Source organism: Electrona antarctica, assembly GCF_951216825.1.
Source record: "Electrona antarctica genome assembly, chromosome: 2".
Taxonomy (NCBI): Eukaryota; Metazoa; Chordata; class Actinopteri; order Myctophiformes; family Myctophidae; genus Electrona; species Electrona antarctica.
In genome coordinates this window covers 42,695,114-42,716,099 of record NC_136807.1, presented here as the reverse complement: position 1 = coordinate 42,716,099, position 20,986 = coordinate 42,695,114, and the positions used below count along the sequence as shown (strand labels likewise).

Sequence of the window (20,986 nt, the reverse complement as noted above, 5' to 3'; positions counted from 1 at the left end):
AAAAAAATGCTAAGTTAATGCAAGTGCTACAGCAAGTGCTACGGGCCAAGATGGAGTATGAAGAGGTGGGTTTTCAGACTATGACGGAAGATTGGGAGTGAGTCTGCAGTTCTGATTGTAATGGAAAGTGCATTCCATAGTTTTGGAGCCAGAAGGGAAAAAGAGTTTGGTGGTAACAAAAATCTCACCCGTGTGAAGTATGGGACGCCAATATATTAAAGTAACTCATGTTGATTAGGTGATGTAAAACAAACTGTGCCAACACAAACATTACATTCTCTTTATTGTAAATGGCAGTTAATGTTTGTGTTAGGGACAAGATGACGTACATTTTCCCTTCATCGTCAATGGCATTTCAAACATTGAACTAAAATCAAATATTAAACCTGTATATAGGAGGGGCTACCACCCCTCAAAAATAGCCAGGACTCAGGAGAATAATCTGGAAATGTTCAGTGTTCTTAGACCCTTAGATGTCCTCAAGATTGATAGCTACAATCGAGCTCGACAAATTGTTTCAACATACTGACTGATCAATGTTTGCCACCCTGCCGCTGCAGTTCGGGCACACAGGTCCCATCATCCCTGCCACTAACTCGTTGTGTTTAGGGGGGGGTGGAGGGGGCAGAAGCTCGCTGCTTTGGAAATAGACAGCAGAGCTTTTTGTTCTGACCCCACAGCTGTCACTAGCAGAAGAGAGACAGTCACCAGCAGCTCACAAACACACAGCCAGCTTACACATGCACACACGCACACACATGATAGTGCAGCGTGTGTGGTGGGGGGTGTAGAGAGAGGCCACCAGGGCCAAGACCCATGAGAATACTGTTGCTATGTGGACACATGACACGAAGCACAGGGTCGCGAGGGGGTCGCTGGAGTGAAACACTAAATACCTGGTCAGTATTACAATCTAGCTCCACCACCGTGTGTCCCACCCCCCTTAACATCACGCCCTCCCCTTATAATCCAATTATGAGCCATGTGTGTCCACATCAATCAGCCATTTTGATTTGAGCCCATGCCTTGCTTCGCCATTAAGGGATATAGTAATTGAGGCAGCACTATCCTGCAGTTTACCTCCATCTGGGAGATCAAGAGGAACGCACAATTGCTTAACAATGATTATCCTCCTGCTGATTAGGCTATAGGCCACTGCAGAATATTTACCACTGATTGGACTCTGTCCTGTAATGATGAGCCATGTGGCTGGATAACAACAAACAGTGAGGGGTGCACACTGTGTCTGCCCCATGACATCACTGCTTAAAGCACACATTAAACAAACAGGAGTAGGTGTCATATTTGAGAGCACCTGTACGGTCAGTGTAAACTACATCTTCAACAAAGCAGCATTTAACCTAAATTATTTTCTAAATCGTTTCCATAATAGCCGATCTGCAAGTTCACAACACACCGCACTATGACTCACTGTGAGCTTGTACATCTGACATTTTCAAATAGGGACACAGGTTGATGGTGGTTAATGAACTCGTCGTTTGACGATTTAATCACCATCAATTTGACGAGCAAAAAATACCAAAACAAAGCATTGCCATTGACTGAAATAATTAGGCTGAACCCGTACCACATCATAAAGGTAACTCATTACAGGGAGAGAAATTAATTGGAGGCTAGTAGGCATTCATCACTAGACGTTATCTTTGAAACGTTGGTCAGAGATAACTACATGGGTGTGTGAACACGCACACACATAGCAGAGTGATATGTTTGCCCGTGTGTGTGGGGGGAAACAATACATACCGCCAGCAGGGAAGGAAGACTCACCAGTGTGAAGTAGATAGACACATTAATAAGTGATATACAAAATGGCTCCTTTAATCCCCTTGTGAGTATGCCAGCACTTTTTCCTCATCAGTGACTGTGATATTTACAGAGGAACTCAAGTGCACTCCAGAGAGGTAACGAGAGAGAGAGAGGTTGAGGCAGAGGAAGGAGAAGTGTGTGTGTGTGTGTGTGTGTGTGTGTGTGTGTGTGTGTGTGTCTGTGTGTGTGACTGTGTGTGTGTGTGTGTTGGGGGGGATAACGAGATAAGGGAGAGAGGTAAGGATTCTGGGAGAGAAGGAGAAAGGTAAGGCTGGAGGGAGCCGCCACAGAGAAGAGGAGGAAGGGGGGGGGGAGGGGGGGAGACGTGTAATATTTGCAGAGGCTTTGCCTATATCTTGATCCCCAATAAAAAGGTGAGAGTGATTATGTTTGTATCAAACGGCTGTTCATGACATGCAGCCGGTCTCCCTCCGTGTGCACCAATCACAGTCCAGTCAGGTTCTCTTTTTCCATTTGAAAGAATCAGGCAGCCCCCCCCCCCCCCCCCCCCAAGCACACTCTTCTCTCTGCTTTATTCAGTCCCACACAGGCTCCGTCCCAAAGCACCAACTATTCACAGTGACAGATGCAGACACCACCACTGACCTAAATCACTCTTTTCTAGCACATTAACCTGTGTCTGCACACGCCACACACAGACACACACACACTAAATATATTGCATACCTTCTATCTATACAAACACAAAATGACAACATTGGAAAAACACTATTACGGTAATGTCTCCACTTTCCAGGACACGGAAAATGACTGCATTTTTATTTTTCCATGCCCCATTCTTTACAGAGCAATCATTTAACACGGAAGGCTCTTTAAAAGCCCAACCACAGAGAAAGAAAGAGGGAGAGAGAAAAGGGGGGATCATAGCATGCGATTAGTGTCTAAATGGTTTCTAGGGAACACTTCCTCGGCAACACGGTGACAAGTACAAAAAAAAGATGCACAAAGCCAGAAAAACTGAAACTAGTATTTACTTATTTATTTTTGCACCTTCAAGGGAATGTGGAAGGGATCAATATTGCTTTAATTACTGAATAAGCCCATGTTTATGAAATGCAATAATCCTTCATTAAAGATGCAGCCAGTGGCAGGCAGGCAGGCGTCATGCAAGGGTAGAGGGAGGGAAGGACTAGTGTAAATGATTCATGGTTTGATATCCCTGCTGTATAATGGCCTCCTCAAGGGAGCTGCTGGGGCTCTGCTGCAGTGCCTGCTTGGCTGTATGTATGTATGTATGTATGTATGTATGTATGGCTGGCTGTATGTATCTAACTATGCATGTACGACTGGCTGAACTGTATGTATGTATGTATGTATGTATGTACGACTGGCTGGCTGTATGTATGTGTACGGCTGTATGTATGTATGTATGTATGTAACTATATATGTACGACTGGCTGTATGTATGCATGCATGCATGTATGTATGTATGTATGTATGGTATGTATGTAACTATATATGTACGACTGGCTGGCTGTATGTATGTATGTATGTATGTATGTATGTATGTATTTGGTTAAAATGGGTAAGGTTTTAAAAAAAAGGCAAAAGCATGCTCTGTTGCACTGGCCTAAAAGTGGGTCCTTTAAAACTGCTTCAACTTCTGAGAATGTGTTTGGTTCATTAGCCACCAGATGGCATACCTTATAAGTATGTATGTATGTAGTAGGTATGTATGTATTTACAAGGGTGGCTTTTTTGTAAAATCCCAGCCTACAATACCTTCATATATTTAAAATCCAAAGTAAGGTTACCAGTGAAAGGCAACATGCCTATTCACTGGGGACTATGCAAGGCAGAGGCGTCCACCCCCCTGAGTCCAAGTTAGACTAGACCGCATACCTAACCTTAATATATTTAAAATCCAAAGTAAGGTTGTATGTAACTATGTATGTACGACTGGCTGGCTGTATGTATGTATGTACGTACGACTGGCTGGCTGTATGTATGTATGTAACTATGTACGCATGCATGCATTTATGTATGTACGACTGGCTGGCTTTATGTATGCATGCATGTACGACTGGCTGGCTGTATGTACGAACGACTGGCTGGCTGTATATTAATGTAACTATGTACGACTGGCTGAAAGGCGTACTAGGGAGATGCCATGCCATACTGTGTGTCATAGGCTCAATGTGTCAGTTTGTCACCTCCCCCTTCACATTCAATAGATCCCGTGATATTTTGTGGCCAGATGTAATTTTATGGGGTCCAGTAGGACTATAGTAAATAATAACATTTTGTAAAAAATAAATAAAAAAAAAGACTTATTAACCCCATTACAAAGGAAAACATGGGGGGGAACCTTACACACTTCAGGAAATTACATCCGTGGGATTTTCTTTTTACAGAACACCGTGTTTTGCAATATAATTATGAAAATCACATGTTTTGATGACTGAGGCAATAGACCTTTCTCTAAGCCCTGCCCACCCACCACTCCGCCACCAGACTCAGACAAACTGAGTGCTGGTTTGACAGGTCTCCCATTGATTTGAATGGAAATATCATGGATTTTCCACACAACAATCTTCAATCATGTTTGGAGCCAGAGCTTCAAAATCTCTCTCTCGAGTCAAGGCCTGTGCTGCAGTATACACTGAAAAGATATGTGCATGACATATTATATCAACAAACAAAATACAAGTGTTTACTAGGAGGAAACATGGATCTACATCATCTCTAGCAATGAACATACGTTAATTACATCATCAGAATGTATCACCGACTGTCTACATTTTCCCTGGCTGGGTTCCTTTCACGATCGCAAATGCAGTCCTGGCAGGTGAGTGATAGTCAGGCATTCTTCAAAAAAAGGGGAAAAAAAGAGAAAGAACCATATATACACACATATATAAAATCTGGTAAATAGAATCCAAGATGAATGGATTTAATTGAAGTTAACATTGAAGCGGATGTGTGCAAACAGAGCTAACCATATGGTAGTGAAGACAGCGATCTTACATCATTCAATAAAAACCTAAAAACTAAACCTAAAAACCCGTCCTTGGGAGTCAATGAGTTAACCGGTAACAGGTTTCACCTACCGGTTACCACATCGACATGGCCATCCCTATGTGTACTACGCATGTACGTACACCTGGTTGGCTCACTTGGCTGCACATACGGGTGATTGACTATTGGTATGAAAGACCGACTGACTGTGTACTGTTACTGTATGGCTGGCTGTAGTGTACATACATTGCCGCAGCTCGCTTGGTCTGCCGCAGCTCGCTTGGTCTTCAACCAGCCAAAATTCTCACATGTCTCCCCCCTGCTCCGCTCCCTGCACTGGCTCCCGGTCGCTGCCCGCACAGAATACAAAACTCTGATGTTGGCATTTAAAGCAACCAAAGGTATGGCTCCCCCATATCTTGCCAGCATGATTGAACCCTACAAACCCTCCCGCGCACTCAGATCAGCCAACGCAGGGAAGCTGGAAGTACCCTCACTAAAAACGCCGGGACAACGCTCCACACGTCCCAAACTCTTCTCCCTTCTGGCCCCAAAACTGTGGAATGCACTTCCCGTTGCAATCAGAACTGCAGCATCACTCCCGATCTTCCGCCGTAGTCTGAAAACCCACCTTTTCAGACTCCATCATGGCCCATAGCACTTACCCTACCCCCTTAGACAGCACTTCTTAGACTTATATAGCATTTGAAACAGACTTATAGCATGTCATGTAGACAGCACAATAAGTGCATTGTATGTAGTCATAGCACTTCATAGTATATATGTACAGCATAGTATAGCACATATGTGTAGTTTATATGTATAGTGTCATTATATAGATATGTTCTAGTTATAGTTTATATGTATAGTGTCATTATATAGATATGTTCTAGTCACGGTCTTAGCTTACGCATGTTTCGCGATAAATGCATTTTGTTACATATGTGATGTATTCCCATGCTTTTTGTTCTTGCCTATTGTAAGTCGCTCTGGATTAAGAGCGTCTGCTAAATGCCTAAATTGTAAATTGTAAATTGCATACAGTTGGAGGCCATCGATATTGTCCTTTTCTTTTTGCTGAGGTTTGCGTGATCTGTGCAAAAGGACAGTTAACCCATTTTGGGCGGGGACCCCTTTTGGTGTTTTAAACATTATGTTATAATTTAGCTATTGAAAAATAGCAGATCTACAAGCTCATAGCGCGCCACCGAGTGGCGCGCTACGAGCTTGTAGGTCTGCTATTTTTGAAAAATCGTGAAAATATTTATTTCAGAAAACTGGAGGATTTAGAAGGATTTTTTTAAATTTTGAGGTCAGGCCTAAATGGGTCAAATGATAAGGGACAATATCGGTGGCACCCAACTGTACAGTATGGCTGGCTGCTTGTCTGGATCCCTCCACCGTACTAGGCTGCTTCTGCCGTTGCCAGAGATGAGAAAGCCTTGCCTGCCGTGACAAGCGGCTCACTGCACTGCTGAGCGGAGGACGTAGGCAGTAGCACACATAAAAAGAAAAGGCTTGACCTAGTATCATCTGACAAACTATCCCAGGGCACGGGAGCAAAGAGGGGAGCAAGAGAGCGAGGGGTGCAGAGGAAAAGATCAAAGTCCTTCTAGGGGGGGAAACACTGGCTGTAGAGACAGCAATTCTCGTAAATGATCTAAAAGGGAATCTAGGTGAATTCTAAAGCCACTCTGTCCCTTCCATCCTTCGACACACCGACACCCAAACCCTTGGAAGGAGAAACTAAATTATAGCATGTTGTGCTAATCATAACATAGACAGTTTAGTGTCATCTAGCATAATTAAATGCGTTGCACTAACCACCTAATGCATACTACTGGAGTTGGCAGACCATGAAGCTCCATGAAAAGGAAGCCGCGTGTGTGTGTGTGTGTGTGTGTGTGTGTGTACCGCCTCCCCAACACACACACACACACACACACACACACACACACACATGCAGAGCACCACACAGTGTTGCAGACAGGGCGTGCTAAAGGTCAGGCCATGGACTTGACGGAAAAGGTCAAGCATCATTACAACACGACTAAATAAACAGGTTGCTCGCAACCCCCAGCGCAGCTGTTGTGGATGATTGCAGTCTCTTACCTTCCCTGCCTTACTACCTGCATGTTTGTCTGTCGGTCTGTCTGTCTGTCTGTCTGTCTAGGATTCAGCTTCATCCTTGGTCTTTATCCACACAGCCCTCCAGCTCCCAGACAGCTGACATGAGGACTGTCATATCCTGCCCAGATTTTTATCCCCTGCTGACTTTATTGCTCTCTTCCTACTGAGTCACTCGCAGAGCTAGAGAGAGAGCGCCAGGGAGGGAGCAAGGCGAGGCTGCTGGAGCGTGCTTTAAAGCACATTAATATTAATTGCGGCACTAGCCAGAGTGATAACACAGACAAGATGCCCCTGTGAGGGATCCGGGTGCAGGCAGCCCTAGTCCTTTTGTTGCAGCAGCACTGCTCAACTGTTGGACGGCCGTGGCAGAATGATGAGTATTTCATCCTGGAATCATTTGTTTTATATTAAAGCAGGGAGCTAACCTCGCTGTCAAGGGGAATTTGTGTTTGCATGGGGCTATAGTGTGTGTGTGTGTGTGCGTCCGTCCGTGCGTGTAAACCCCAGGCATGAACGGGCACGTGTACGATGGCGATAAAATCAGACTATAGTGGCTACAGCAACAAACAGCAGATATGTACTTCAAATAATACCTAGCACAAACCTTGCTATTTATCCCTGTACCTACTTCAGGCTTGGGTTGCTTCCTACCCTTTATGTCCTCAGCCCACTGCACAGCTAAATGCAGTGATTTTTCCAATTTGTTCACTTGCATTAATACTCAGATTTTACTGTTGTGAACTCAACAAATGTCTGCTTAACAATGAGCTCTGGTAAAGATGTACAAATAAATACAGTCCCAGAGGAAGAGATCTACTTCAGTTCAATGCAGTGGAGACCAATTGAGAAAAGAAATGTATTACAAATCACAGGTTGGAGACTGAACGCTGAAGCCTCCCTCCTCCTCCTCTTTGAGGAGCAGGCGGCCGCAGGCATCAACACATGACAGCTACGTCTCCTCATACTTGTTTTCTTATTCTTCGTTTCCTCGACTCACTCGCCTCTCCTTTTGTCAGCGTGTGTTGAAGGAGCTAACGGCATTTACCGTGGCAGCAGTAAAGGTTTTTCTTTCTTTTTTTACTGTGCGTTGTGTGTGCTTCTTTGGCCGATTTCCCCCTAGACTCATCAATGCTCCATTAACAAGTCAAATTAGGTGGTGGTGCAGAGTTTTGCCTAAAACTGCCACTGCTTGCACACACACAAAATCCTGAGTGTTCATTTAATTCGGAGAGAGCGTACACTCCCAGAATTAAAACAGAGGATTTTACTGTGCACACACACACACACACACACACAAACACAGCGCCAACACCTTAGAGGACTTGTTCAAATAGCCGGGGAGGTTTTTTTTCCCCAGCCCGTCTTCTACACAGGACTGCAAGCGGGCCCGGAGGTGAACGGAGGAGAAATCACTGTTGGATAAACGCTAGTGAGCAGGTTTACGACCGGGAGAGAGATGGCGGTAATGCATCTCCCCGGCACTCCTTCAAAATGGTCGGCCAGATTGTAATCTCCAGGGCCCGCTGTTCGCACATTATTGTTTCTCATTTCACGTGTCACAAACAATTAAAACATGCCAGTCGATTCCTTTGCCACAGAGAACCCACCCCCTGATCTGATACACCACACACACACACACACACACACACACACACACACACACACACACACACACACACACACACACACACACACACACACACACACACACACACACACACACACACACACACACACACACACACACACACACACACACACACACACACACACACACACACACACACACACACACACACACACACAGCTGAATTCCCAGTGAAGGTCACGTGCATCTCTCACTTTCATTGTCTTCCTCTTAAGATGACAGCGGATACAAGATAGACAAGCCCCCATGTAATATAAAGAAACCAGGTTAAGCAAGGTAGAGTAGCAGAGCAGAGAGAGAGAGAGCAACGACAGACAGAAAGAGAGAGCAGAGACTATTTGGTTTTCTCTGCCTGTTGTCACCGTCTTTCACAGCAGCTGCACAGACGAGATGAAAAAACAACAACTGAAGAGTCAGACGGAGCAAACAGAAAGACAACAACTGAAGAGTCAGACAGAGCAAACAGAAGAAAGGGTGGAGGTAAAAACCCTGCTCTGCAACGTGCAGTATTGTTTTATCTACTGATTTATTTAACAAGTTGCCATTGATTAGAAGGAGATACTGAGCTTCTGAATAAAGTGAGTGGTAAGGAGAGGAGAGGGAGAGAGAGAGAGAGAGAGAGAGAGAGAGAGAGAGAGAGAGAGAGAGAGAGAGATGAGGGCTGTTGGTTTTCTAAGCAGGGGTCTCTGAGGGCTGCCAGAGGTGTGGGTAAATCTGTTCCCTGTGACAAAGCTGTCTCACTGAGGAGTGAAATTTAAACTCCTCCTGTCAGGAGATTCTTTTTGGCTTTCATTACACCGAGCGGTTTGTGTAAGCGCGTGCACGTGGTGTCAGAGGCTGTGCACGGACACGCACGCACGCACGCACGCACGCACGCACACTTGCAGCAAGAGCTTGCTTCGTGCCAAGCAGGTTTTGCTTTGTATTGACAACAAGAAATGAGAATGTAAAAGACATTCTCCTGAACACATCTTAGCCTTGTAGAGATACTCCTCACATGGTGCCTGCACTGCTAATTGACCTGCCTTTCGTTGAATTTTTGGTTAAAAAAATGCAGCTGCAATCAGGTCTGAAAAGACCTGGACCTAGTGTCCTCTAGTTGAAATGAATTTGAAATATAAAAGAAACACTTAATCAAGCCGTTATCAGTAGCACACCATGTCTGTTTCACTGGAGAGGATTTTTGGGTAGTTGGGGATTATAGACAGGAACAGGCTAATATTATTTACGGGGGAACCAGGTCCAGGCAATTCCCTGCCGAATAGCATTTCTACATTTTCAGAACGTAGTGGAACGGGAAGCGAAAGGCAGAATAAGTTGGATTTGGTCTCCTGGTGTGCTGCTCAGCTAAGTGACAGTGAATCCTACAGTGAGTCCATTTGCCACTTTTTGAGTGCCTGGAAAGAAACTTGTCAGGCGGAGTGGTCGCAAGGGATACATGTAGGAGGAAGAACAGCAGGGGGGGAGGGGGTGGTGGGGGGGGGGGGGGGGTACTGCCTTCTCTTCCCCTCTTCCTCTGTTTGTCTGTCCATCCCTGGAGGCACCTGGGCCTGCCTGGTACAACAAAGACGGGGTGAGGTGACAGCTCTGCAGCCACGCACAGACAAAGAGCTTACAGGTAAACAGTGTGGAGCAGCTGGCTGCAAACTGAGGCTGGCTCGGGTTTCAAACAGTCAGTACTCTACGTCGTCTACAACAAAGACATGGAAATGTTACTGTTCAGAGCTATACCCACCAAGCTGCATTGTCAATTTCTATGTAGCGTCCATCGCTGTAGGCCTATCAAGGCAACGAGGTTTGCTCGCCAACAAAAGCAAAAGGCATCATATCGCGATTACGGAGTTGAAAAGGCTCACCATGTTGCCTGCTGCCACACAAACATACTGTAGGAAGCACAAACGAGGTGAGTGTGCACAGCAAGATTTAACATGACTCTCAACCCACACAGATGATCACACAATGCTGTGGTACAGAGCGAGGGAGTCTGATGACAGGAGTAATTTGCAGAGCTGCTTATTTCAAAAGAAGCACTTGAAGATGACACGAAAAGACAACTTTGGTGTCATCTGAAAGAGGATCTATGAAATCAATGGGAAGAGATCAATGCCGACTCCCCCTTTCTCTCTCCGTTGTCGTCCTCTCTCTCTCTCTCTGTCTCTCTCTCTCTCTCTCTCTCTCTCTGTCTCAGAGCATTCTTTACATAAGCAGCGATAACCATCACAGAGGCCATCTTCTAGCTCACCGATTTACTGTGCAGGACTCCCAGACACCTCGAGGCAACAAAGCTTCTCTCTCACTCAATCACAGGAACCCGTCTTGTCCACAGCTTCATATATGTGGGGAAGGAGGAGTAGCAAGGAGGCAGAGAGGAGGGAGGGAGGAAGGAAGGAAGGGGGGGATAAAATACCTCAGGAGAGACTGCCACCGAGTAAAAAGAATGTGGATCGGTGGACGTCAGTAAAGACATAGGAGGAGAGGGGGGGGCATCAAGGCTGGTGGATCGTCTTCATTAGCGTGTATCACATAGGCAGCGGCAGCACCACTGCACAAGCTGCAGCCTATCATCCAATTGGCATAGCTCCTCCATTCAGTCGAGTTAATTAGGATTTCTGCTGCTTCATTTTGGGGTGACGGGGGCAGAGTGTTGGGGAGGCTTGATTGCCTTTTATTTCCCGGCCTAAAGGCTCAGCTCCCTGCATTACTTTATTACTGGGGGAACCTACCGATCTATGGACTCCACGGCAAACATCAATTTTGATAATTACAAGAAAACTGTTTGCGAAACGAAAACACAACACAATGAAAGCCACCCTCCCATCACTGGCCCGTCCCTCCTTCCTCTCCTCCCCCTCCCGCTGCTTGAGATATCTCATTTCCTTGGATGTGCCCTTTTCATGATTGCATATTATAGACGGACACGTTAAAACACACACACCCACATACACACGTTTGGCTCGGTCACACTTAGCACTTCAAACAGTTTACTACCCATCTCTGGCCTGAAGGGCAGGGCAAACATTGTGAATGTCACATTTACATTCAATGTTCAAACCTCAGCATTTTTGTGTGCGTCACAAAACAAAACTGATTAGAGCCGATTGCTCTGTGGCATCATTACTGCAGGCTAAATATGATACTGGTGCCAATTACAAATAAGACCATCAGCTTAATAAATATACATGATGAGAGTTGTCACTTGCCTGTGACATCCTCATAAATGCATTGAGCCGCAGTAACAAGCTGTTCAGATAACTATTATTATTCTTTTACAAAATTACATCATGCCTGGAATCGCATTTCCCCACTTGACAAAGAGCACATGTGAGACACAAATGAACGGCTAGCTGAGACAACAGCCAAGATTGCAACGAGTCATGAAAACATGGATTAAAAGCTAACAAACAACAGATCCCGAGCAGAGAAACCACTGCTTTCATTTGAATAAAATCAATAACTGTGTTGACTTGCAGTGTATTGCCTTCCTGTCTTCTCATCTTGCCCGCTAATGTTTCTTTCATGAGCCAGCCTGGTGCTGGTGACATTATAGCTACAGCACTCTTCCACAAGTCCCCAATGGATCGGTGAAAATGGCTGGCGTAAAACACAATTAGTACGGTCCATATGGCTGCTAGTGGAGGAGGAGAGAGAGTGCTCCCTATAGAGACACATTCTTTTGTTACCTTAAAGATCAAACTGTTGTCATAATAGCAGGACCATTTCAGTTCTGTTGCTCAATGGAAACCCAGGCTTCTTCAAAAGGGCAAAGCTGCTTCAATACAGAGCCTTGTGATGTGAAATAACTTCTGGCAAATAAATTGAATAGCTTGGCTGATAGCCTGATCAATAGCTCCTTTCGTCGTGATTAATGGCAGATATCGGATAATGGGTGAGATTTAATGTGAGGGGAGCGTTACTTCCTCATCGCAGTGCTCAAGCCCTATCGACAGGTCCAAACCCCCTCCCATTCTGACCAATGGAATGCACCGATAAAGGCTGTATTAAAAACGGTGCAGTGTGTTCGACCCATGTAAACTGAGCTGGGAGAAAGAAAAGAAAAAAAGATTTGCGGTGATTTAGTTGTGTCTCATTCACTGATAGCGCTGTCTGCGCAGACCGACAAGCATTTTCTTGCCTGAGAAATGCAGACACCTTTTACTGTGTAGAAGCGAACAACAACAGCTTGAGGCAACAGATTTATTACAAATTGATCCATTAGATAGCACTGCTGTGCTTCACTGTTCTCCCTCTCCTTTCCTTCCTTCCTCCCTCCCTCTCGCTCTGCTCTCTGACAGCCCTTTCCCTGACGGCAGCCAGAGTGTATAAGAGTGGAAGTGCTACAGTGGCAAATCTAAACCCAATCCACAGAACTCATTTTCTCTGCGCTGGCTGCTGGAACAGAGGTGCGGAGACAACATGTCCATCCCTAAACCTCAAGTCAATCCAGCCTTTAGCCCAATCCTGTGAACTAAAAGCCCAGGGGAGCTCAATAGGTGTACCTAACCTGCAAGGGCGAGCAAGGACATAAAGATTGCCATCGGGGGCTCCCAGTGGACAGGGGAGCGCAAGAGAGAGCTGGAGCTGAGAACAGAGCCACAAATACCACCAGGGGTCATTTCCTTATGGCCGCATAAAGCCTGGGCTCACTGCAGGCCCACATGCTCTCTCCATTAAAACATCAGTCACTAGACTGGCCTCTGCAGCTGTGTGTATGTGTGTGTGCATGTGCATGTGCATACATGTACACTACACACACAACCTGGCTAAAGACATTAATCACACAGCTACCTACATGACTGGTTTATGGCCAGGACAGTGTAAAAGCATGCATGTGATTGGTTTCATCTCTCAGACACTGAAGTTGGTGAGATTATACTAGAAGCAGCAAGCAGCCAGTTTGAGCTGTGTGACAAAGAAATATGTCTGCTCTGCCCAGGACATAACACTGGTCCTATTGATCCCCCGCTCTCTATGAAGCAAATCAATTAAGTCAACTGCATCATTCAACTGTTACAGGGAGCTCCCTGATAATTATTACTGATTACTTATTGATTGTTGTTTACCCTTAAACACTGTGTTAGGGAAATAGCAGAGTGGGTCTTTACTCTTTACATCTCATCTTCACATCTTATCATTTTGTCTTAACATGGCAATAATATGTGGCTTAGCCCTTTAGTTTATATAACAGACCTTAGGTCCATTATTAGCACAGCTAATGGTCTAAAAAGCAATTGACATTGCTCAGTACTATGGGGGGCAGTAAGTCAATGAAACCTTCACCTGTCTTGGACCGCTCAATGGCTCACATGTAGGAAAAGAGGACATATTCCGCTCACACTCCTGAAAGGTTTGGCTCTCAACAGTGTAAAATGGCCTGACACATTAGGTAGTCTATTTAACACCAAGCATTTGCACTGAGAAATACTGCTGCCAATTGCAACAATGACCCCTGGTAGGCTGGTAAGAAATAGAAATCACACCTGTGCGAAGTGAGGGGCGCTCTTTCTTACAACATGATGATGTAACACAAACATTGAGACAAAACAAACATTAAATTCTCTTTATCATCAATGGCGTTTTTAAAACAAACATTAAACCGTATATAGGAGGGGCAAAAATTCACACCCGTGTGAAGTGGGGGCGCTCTTATCATGATTCGTACATCATGACGTAAAATAGACACTATTTATTTGCTCAGGCACTATGATGTCAAATTAACAAAATGTGTGCACACACCAAAAGCTGGTGGGGCGCTAGCCCCTCCTATATACAGGTTTAATGTGTGTTTTTAGTTCAATGTTTGTTTTAAAAATGCCATTGACAATGAAGGGAAAATCTTGTCCCTAACAAACATTAAATGCCATTAACAAGTTTGTTTTACATCACCATTACATTTACATCACCATTTCATAGCAACATGAGTTAGACTTTAATATATTAGCGCCCCTCACTTCACACAGGTGTGTTTTTTGGTGTGTATTTGAGGCCCCTCAAAAAAGGTGCCAAGCCCATTGTGCTCATCTCTACCTTCATTTACCTCAGTTGTTCTTCTGCACTACAGGAGAAAAGGAGTGGGACGTGAAAAAGGCCATTGGCTTTTGTGTAGAGTAAATGTGTTGTGGGTCATCTAACGATGATGGTGTAATTTATACCAGCAGAGAGAGTGTGAGTGAGTGAGTGAGTGAGTGAGTGTGCGTGTCCACACACACACACACACACACACACACACACACACACACACACACACACACACACACACACACACACACACACACACACACACACACACACACACACACACACACACACACACACACACACACACACACACACACACACACACACCTCTACTAGGCAGGCATGTTTGTAGGCAGCTGCGGGGCCGGGTGTGCAGTAAAACACTGGTATGCATTGTGTGCGTTTCTGCACCACTAGCGCCATGCCGTGTCATTACATGAGACAATCTCTTACCTAATCAGCACTGACACACACACGCTCCTCCTCCCCTCTCTCTCCTAACCCTGCTCTTTCCCCGTTTCTCCTGGGGGGGCTGGCCAGATGATCTTTCACCATTTAATGTTCCACTTCCACTGAGAGGCCAAATGACTGAAAGTTATTCTCTTTTTTTACATCCACGAAAATTCCTGTTCTTTGGCTATGTAATAGATGTGCTAATAGATGTGCTAAAATAAATATAACAGTACGATAGCAGCCATACAATGTTTCATTGTCCTGCCTTTGGCATATTGTTTGTTTCACAGTACCAACAAATGTTAGCTTAGCCTCCATTTCCAGTTTCTACACACTACATTGTACGGTTACTTGGGCACCATAAATCACAGATGACACTGAAATGTTGCAAGTTGCAACATACACCACCCTCACTTATCCTCAAAGCCACATATAAATATACATATGGTAAACATGCAAACAGATTTTTTTTTACTACCCACTCAAGGAACTGCCAAGAGCGAAGAGCCTGGCTGATAATATGAGGAGAAATAGCAATACGTCTGATTAGTTGAGACAAGAAGCCATGCCAGCCCAACAAGACACAGACAAGACGATTTCAAGGCATGACACCCAAGCCAGCAAGCCTTCACCCTGCCTGAGTTCACAGCGAAAACTGATTTGATCACATCTAGTACATCAAATACCACTGGCAGCATGCGGCAAGACAGCTTGCAATTGTTAACACAGATAGAATTTGCAGATACCATCTCCTCGCCACAATTGTGGAGCTGCAGCACTAGGCCTGTATCAAACAAAGATGAGATATGATGCTGCATGCTTGGATCTCCCGTTATGAGAGGTGAAGGGAAGCTGTCAGGAAACGCAAAACACATCCTGCATCATACAGTAGCCCCGACTTGCTGGGATAAGCCAAGAGAGGAGGGGGTGAAGTGAACAAAACAATGCAAAAAAGAAAAAAAAAACTTGCCTCATTTCTGCCAGGGTGCCCTGTGTATGTCAGTCCAATATCTTAAAACAACACATGCAAGGCTCTGCTACAGCCAATTACCCAGCTCTTGGCACGGGAACAGAAAAACATCTTTGGAGAACAATGAAGAGAGCTTGGCTTGTTGTGCGTGCTGTCAGTAAGTGCTGACAGATTGTTATTTTTAATGAATATACAGCACTTGAATAGCCCATCAAGAGCTCTCTGAACGAACATTGCTCCTTTGTTCATAGCATTAATTTTCTATGTAACCACCAGATATCCTCCACTGAAATTGATATCAAACACTAGAAGGAGAGAAGCTAAATCAGTTGGTCCACAATGTTCCTTGTTATCCGAATGCAGTCTCTGTGTAAGGAAGTCTGTGAAGTCAGTGGGCACGCCAGATACAGCACTGCACATTTTCTTAATAAAAGAGCCTGATCTGCAATGATGAGGTTTTATAAGACAGCCTGTTCAGATTAGTTTTTTACCAAGACTAGGTTTCATCACTGCTCTATAACTCACATGATTCCAATATTACATAGGAGATTTATATAATCCCAGAACGAAAACAATAAATCAGTCTCATCACCTCAGCCTGAAACACAATAGCCTCACAGAGAGAAAAATGCCTCTTTCTAAAGTATAGCCTAGGCACACAAATGGATAGGTTATCACCATGCCTTTCTGCAACACAATGATGCAGTACACACACAGCACATAGTGGAGCTGAGACCAGACCCAGGCTACATAATGGAGAACTATCCTTCATGATAATACATGCTGAAGCTAAGATGCAGTGGGGGTGATCTGGGTGAAAAACAGCAAGCTGCCATTCGAGCGCAGCATGTAGACATTGAATTCCTAACTGTGCGTATTGACAAATCAGCCAACAAAGGGGTGCCAGAGCACGGTGAACAGGCAGCCAATTCACAGGGGATCTTCCTTTTACATTGTGTGACACTTCACAGGCAGTGCCTTCCACTTCCTACACATCACTCAACAAGGAGCTTCTGTAACTCAAATACATTTTTCATTAAAGGAAAAAAACAGTAGCGTAATTTCTCATCGCCAACGTTCATTCTTGTGCTGCCACAGCCACAAACGCAGATCATCATTAGCTACGTAATTTAAAGTCACAATACCGATATTCCAATGTGTGTGAAGAAAGACAGTAAGACACTACAGTGTATAGTCTAAGTCTCTTCTCTTTAGATCACTGACTAGATCACATCAGAATCTGTTATTATTTGTGGTATACAGAGACTAATAACACCATTTAAAATCAAGCACAGCATCTGTGCAATGGACTGTAGTTAATGTAAAATACTGGTGTGTGAGGAAAATAAATTAAAAGTGCAGCAGTATTTCATATTTAAACGGTTTTAAATCACTCTCTTGGCTAAGTCTGAAGAGTTATTTTTTTCTTCTTTTCTAAACACACATTAGTGAGCTACAATTTCAGTTGCGTTGCCTAACTAGTAATCAGCTTGCAGCCTGTAATGGCATACGTACTCCTGTAACCCGGCCTCGCAGGTTAAATGCCAATGTGGTAGTTATGTGAAGAATCATCACAGTCACTTCTTTGCAGTAAGACAACTCATTAAAATGTCAGGTGTATTCTAGGCAACAGCAGGCAATATCAACGCACTCACCACTTTAGATTTAATCAAAATAGTCTCACTCAACAGAATGGATGTCCTTTGATATTTACAATAGTGATTGGTGTTTGAACCAATAACATAAGAGTAACATAAGAGTAGAATACTAGTGGTACTGGACATATTCAAGAATTGGTGTAATTTCTTCCCTTTATTAAAAAAAAAGCTACATCATCATGATAGACTAGTTATTAGTGACTTGGATCTACTAATCTCCCCAGAAATGGACACCTTTGGATTAGATATCAAGTGATTTTTAATTCATTTGTAAATTCCATTTAATGGTAGACTTCTAACTCGTTCATTACTCATTTGAAGTAACTATTTCACCAGCATGATTTATCACAGATATCATTTTTTGGGCCATGTGCTTGCGTTTGCTTCATCTATTGGAGATGAAAGGGGATCAAGTTTCCACTAATGACTTAATTCAAAGGACAATTTCAAAACGTAATAACTCAGCAACCAAATAAATAATTCTGTCTGTGAGATAAGAGATTTCATACAATGAGAGGGCCATGGGAGCTATAACTAATTCTGTGACCTATAGCCAGCACAGAACCCAAGCAATACACGCTCTGAAAAGACGGAATATGATTTTTATTAACAACTTAGTTCGTTGTAATAATAGTGTAATAGTTGAGTAGTGGTTTAGGTACTGGTGTATGAATGATAGTATACACATGAACCCATTGTTATGCTTTGCACTTAACTTCATTCAGTAAATATAAAATCCATTTTCATTCAGTTTTACACAGTGTATTCACTATCTATGGCAACTGTACAAGTGGACAAACAGTGTTTATTGTTTAACATTGGTAGCTTTTTTGGGGGGGGGGGGGGCATGAGTTGATAAGTTGAAAACTATAGAAACAAGTAAAGCTAGGAAAATGTATGCACTGATTCCTTCAGGTCAGCTCTTGAGTCCATAAAAAGTGAATAAGTTAACTCAATGACAATTACATAGTCTCAATGAATAAGAAAGAATACAAGAACGAAACCCCACTTCCCAACTCGGACACAACTCCCAACAAATCTTCACTACATTGTAACTTGTGTAATCCCTGGCTACACAGACAACTAGTTTACTTTACACTGCAGCCAGTGTGACAGGTCAAGTGGAATGCCAAATCTTAAGCGAACAGTTGCATCTACATACTACTGCTGCTGCTAGTTGGTGCGTTACTTCGCAATAACCAGCAGCACTAATGCACATCAGCACCAAATCATACTCCAGAGTTGTTGAATGCAAGTCACCCAAACAAAGACAGCAAGTTAGCTGGCCAGCTAGCATTAGCTATAGTGACAATAGCTTGATGGGACAGACTACTTCCCGGGAAAGGAGGCGTTTCGCTAGCCGTTTCAAGTTATACGACATATCAACTATTGATATATTACTATGTGGTTTGCAATTCAGTTTTGGCAACAAAACAATGGCGTTTTTCATTGCATGTGTATGCACCTTGTGTTAGCTGGTGACACAGAGTTGTTTGGTTTCCTATTAAGCTGTCCCTATAGCTATAGCCCAGCAGGGCTAGTTAACGTTAGCTGCTGGACCAGCTCAGCTGCTGGTTCGTGGTGGTAACCAGTAACAGCAAACAAGTCTATCAAGCTAGCAACCAAGCTAATGCTAATGGATAATTAGCCCAGCTACATCTGGTCAACGGTTAACGTTAGCATTCCAACCAACGCCAACAAACAATTCCACAATAACCTGCTGTCACCTCATTCACATTCAGTGATGAACATCAAATGCGGAGAAAACCGGCGGCTGCAGTCCACATCACTTACCTTGGAGGGGATTGTTCTACAACATCTGTGATTTGTTTGATGAGAGAGACTGCAACAACAAACAATAGCAGCAGCAGCAGAGGCAATTAGCTAACGTTAGTTAGCCAAGTACCACCACTATAGGGGGGTGTAGCTGAGAAGCTGCAATGGCACTTGTATGTTATCTTTCTTTTGTGGCTATTAACGCAACTGACCACGTTTGATAATGTTGTCATAAATGGTGGACTTCAGATTAAAGAGGGGAGTAATCGCTGCTGGGATGCTCAGACTAGTGTGTGTGCATGTGTGTGTGAGAGGCACTCGGCATGACAGCATCCTTCTTCATCTTGGGGTGAGAGAACAGTTAGGGATATCTCAAGTTCTGCTGGTAAAATACCGCCACCTTCTGGTCAATATTATGTGAACGTCAACATACACTGAACGTGTTGCTGGCCTTGATAGTTGATAGTAGTGCTGCTCACAGCCTCACACACAAATATGTATGCACTACTTGGCAGGCAGGCACAATTGGCATATGTCCATCTACATTCTTAAAGAAAACTACGATCCTCTGATAGCCCGGCCGTTATGTATTGTACCGAGCCAACAAACGCAAACATGTTCCTTACTTCCTTCATCCTCATTCCTGAATCCTCACACATTTAGAATATAGAATAACATACCAGTAATTAATTTCTCCCCATTCATAAAGGGGAATTTCAAGGCAAGCTGTTAATTTTAAGTGGACAGACACTTCTTGTCCTCTCATTTTGTATTCCAATGCACAGTGACAGGCGTGGGCAACATTGTGTACTTTGTCTCTAGTCTACGCATCGGTGGGCAGAATATAATTATTTCCAGGGGGCCATACTGACTTCGATAAAGTGAGTGAAGAGCCAGACGCCATGGGCCACACATTGGACTATTGGATTGAAACTTCACACACAGTGGTGAATTACCGGTATGTTAAAACTGCATGAATTTGGGAGACAGACTACTTTACAATAGGGTCAACAATAATATCACTCACATTATCAAACACATTGCATTGTTATAAATACTCAGTCGTAGTCGTTTCTCTGTCATAACATACATGGAATGCACTAATGCAGTTATGTAGGCTACTCTAATGGTACATATTAATTACTAATGATTAATTGGATTAATCACTCAAGCCAGACATAAAATGCTTCCTTTTTTAGAAGGATTATTATTGACCCCCAATAAAGATGAATAGTTTTTCTTTGAGGACTTAGAGGGCCGGACTGAGATGGTCAAAGGGCCGGGTCCAGCACCAGGGCCACATGTTGATAACGCAGGCAAAGACAAATCTGGTATTGCACTTCACAGTACTAACCACTAGATGCCGTATGGGTCAAAGAAAATATAATTTTACGTCCATTGGGTTTACGTTTATAAAATATTTTGATCCGCCCATTAGCTACAGCATTGTAGTTATTGGCATCATTGGCATAGATGTATACTATATACTTATTTGAGCCGCTCAATTAAATTGTCGTAGCTTCGATGACA

General features: G+C 43.8%; 1 protein-coding gene across 4 annotated transcripts in view; it reads right to left on the bottom strand.

Annotated features, from left to right (window-relative positions):
• rerea (arginine-glutamic acid dipeptide (RE) repeats a) overlaps positions 1-19,790 on the bottom strand; it is a 181,818-nt gene extending 162,028 nt beyond the window's left edge. For 3 of the 4 annotated variants that reach the window (XM_079496026.1, XM_079496030.1, XM_079496028.1), the window contains exon 1: positions 19,475-19,790. The gene's annotated coding sequence lies outside the window, so the exon portion shown is untranslated. Of the gene's footprint in view, positions 1-10,826; positions 10,915-19,474 lie in introns of those variants that run through there. The other variant, XM_079496027.1, reaches the window with a different exon arrangement.
• Between the last annotated feature and the right edge of the window lie 1,196 nt (positions 19,791-20,986).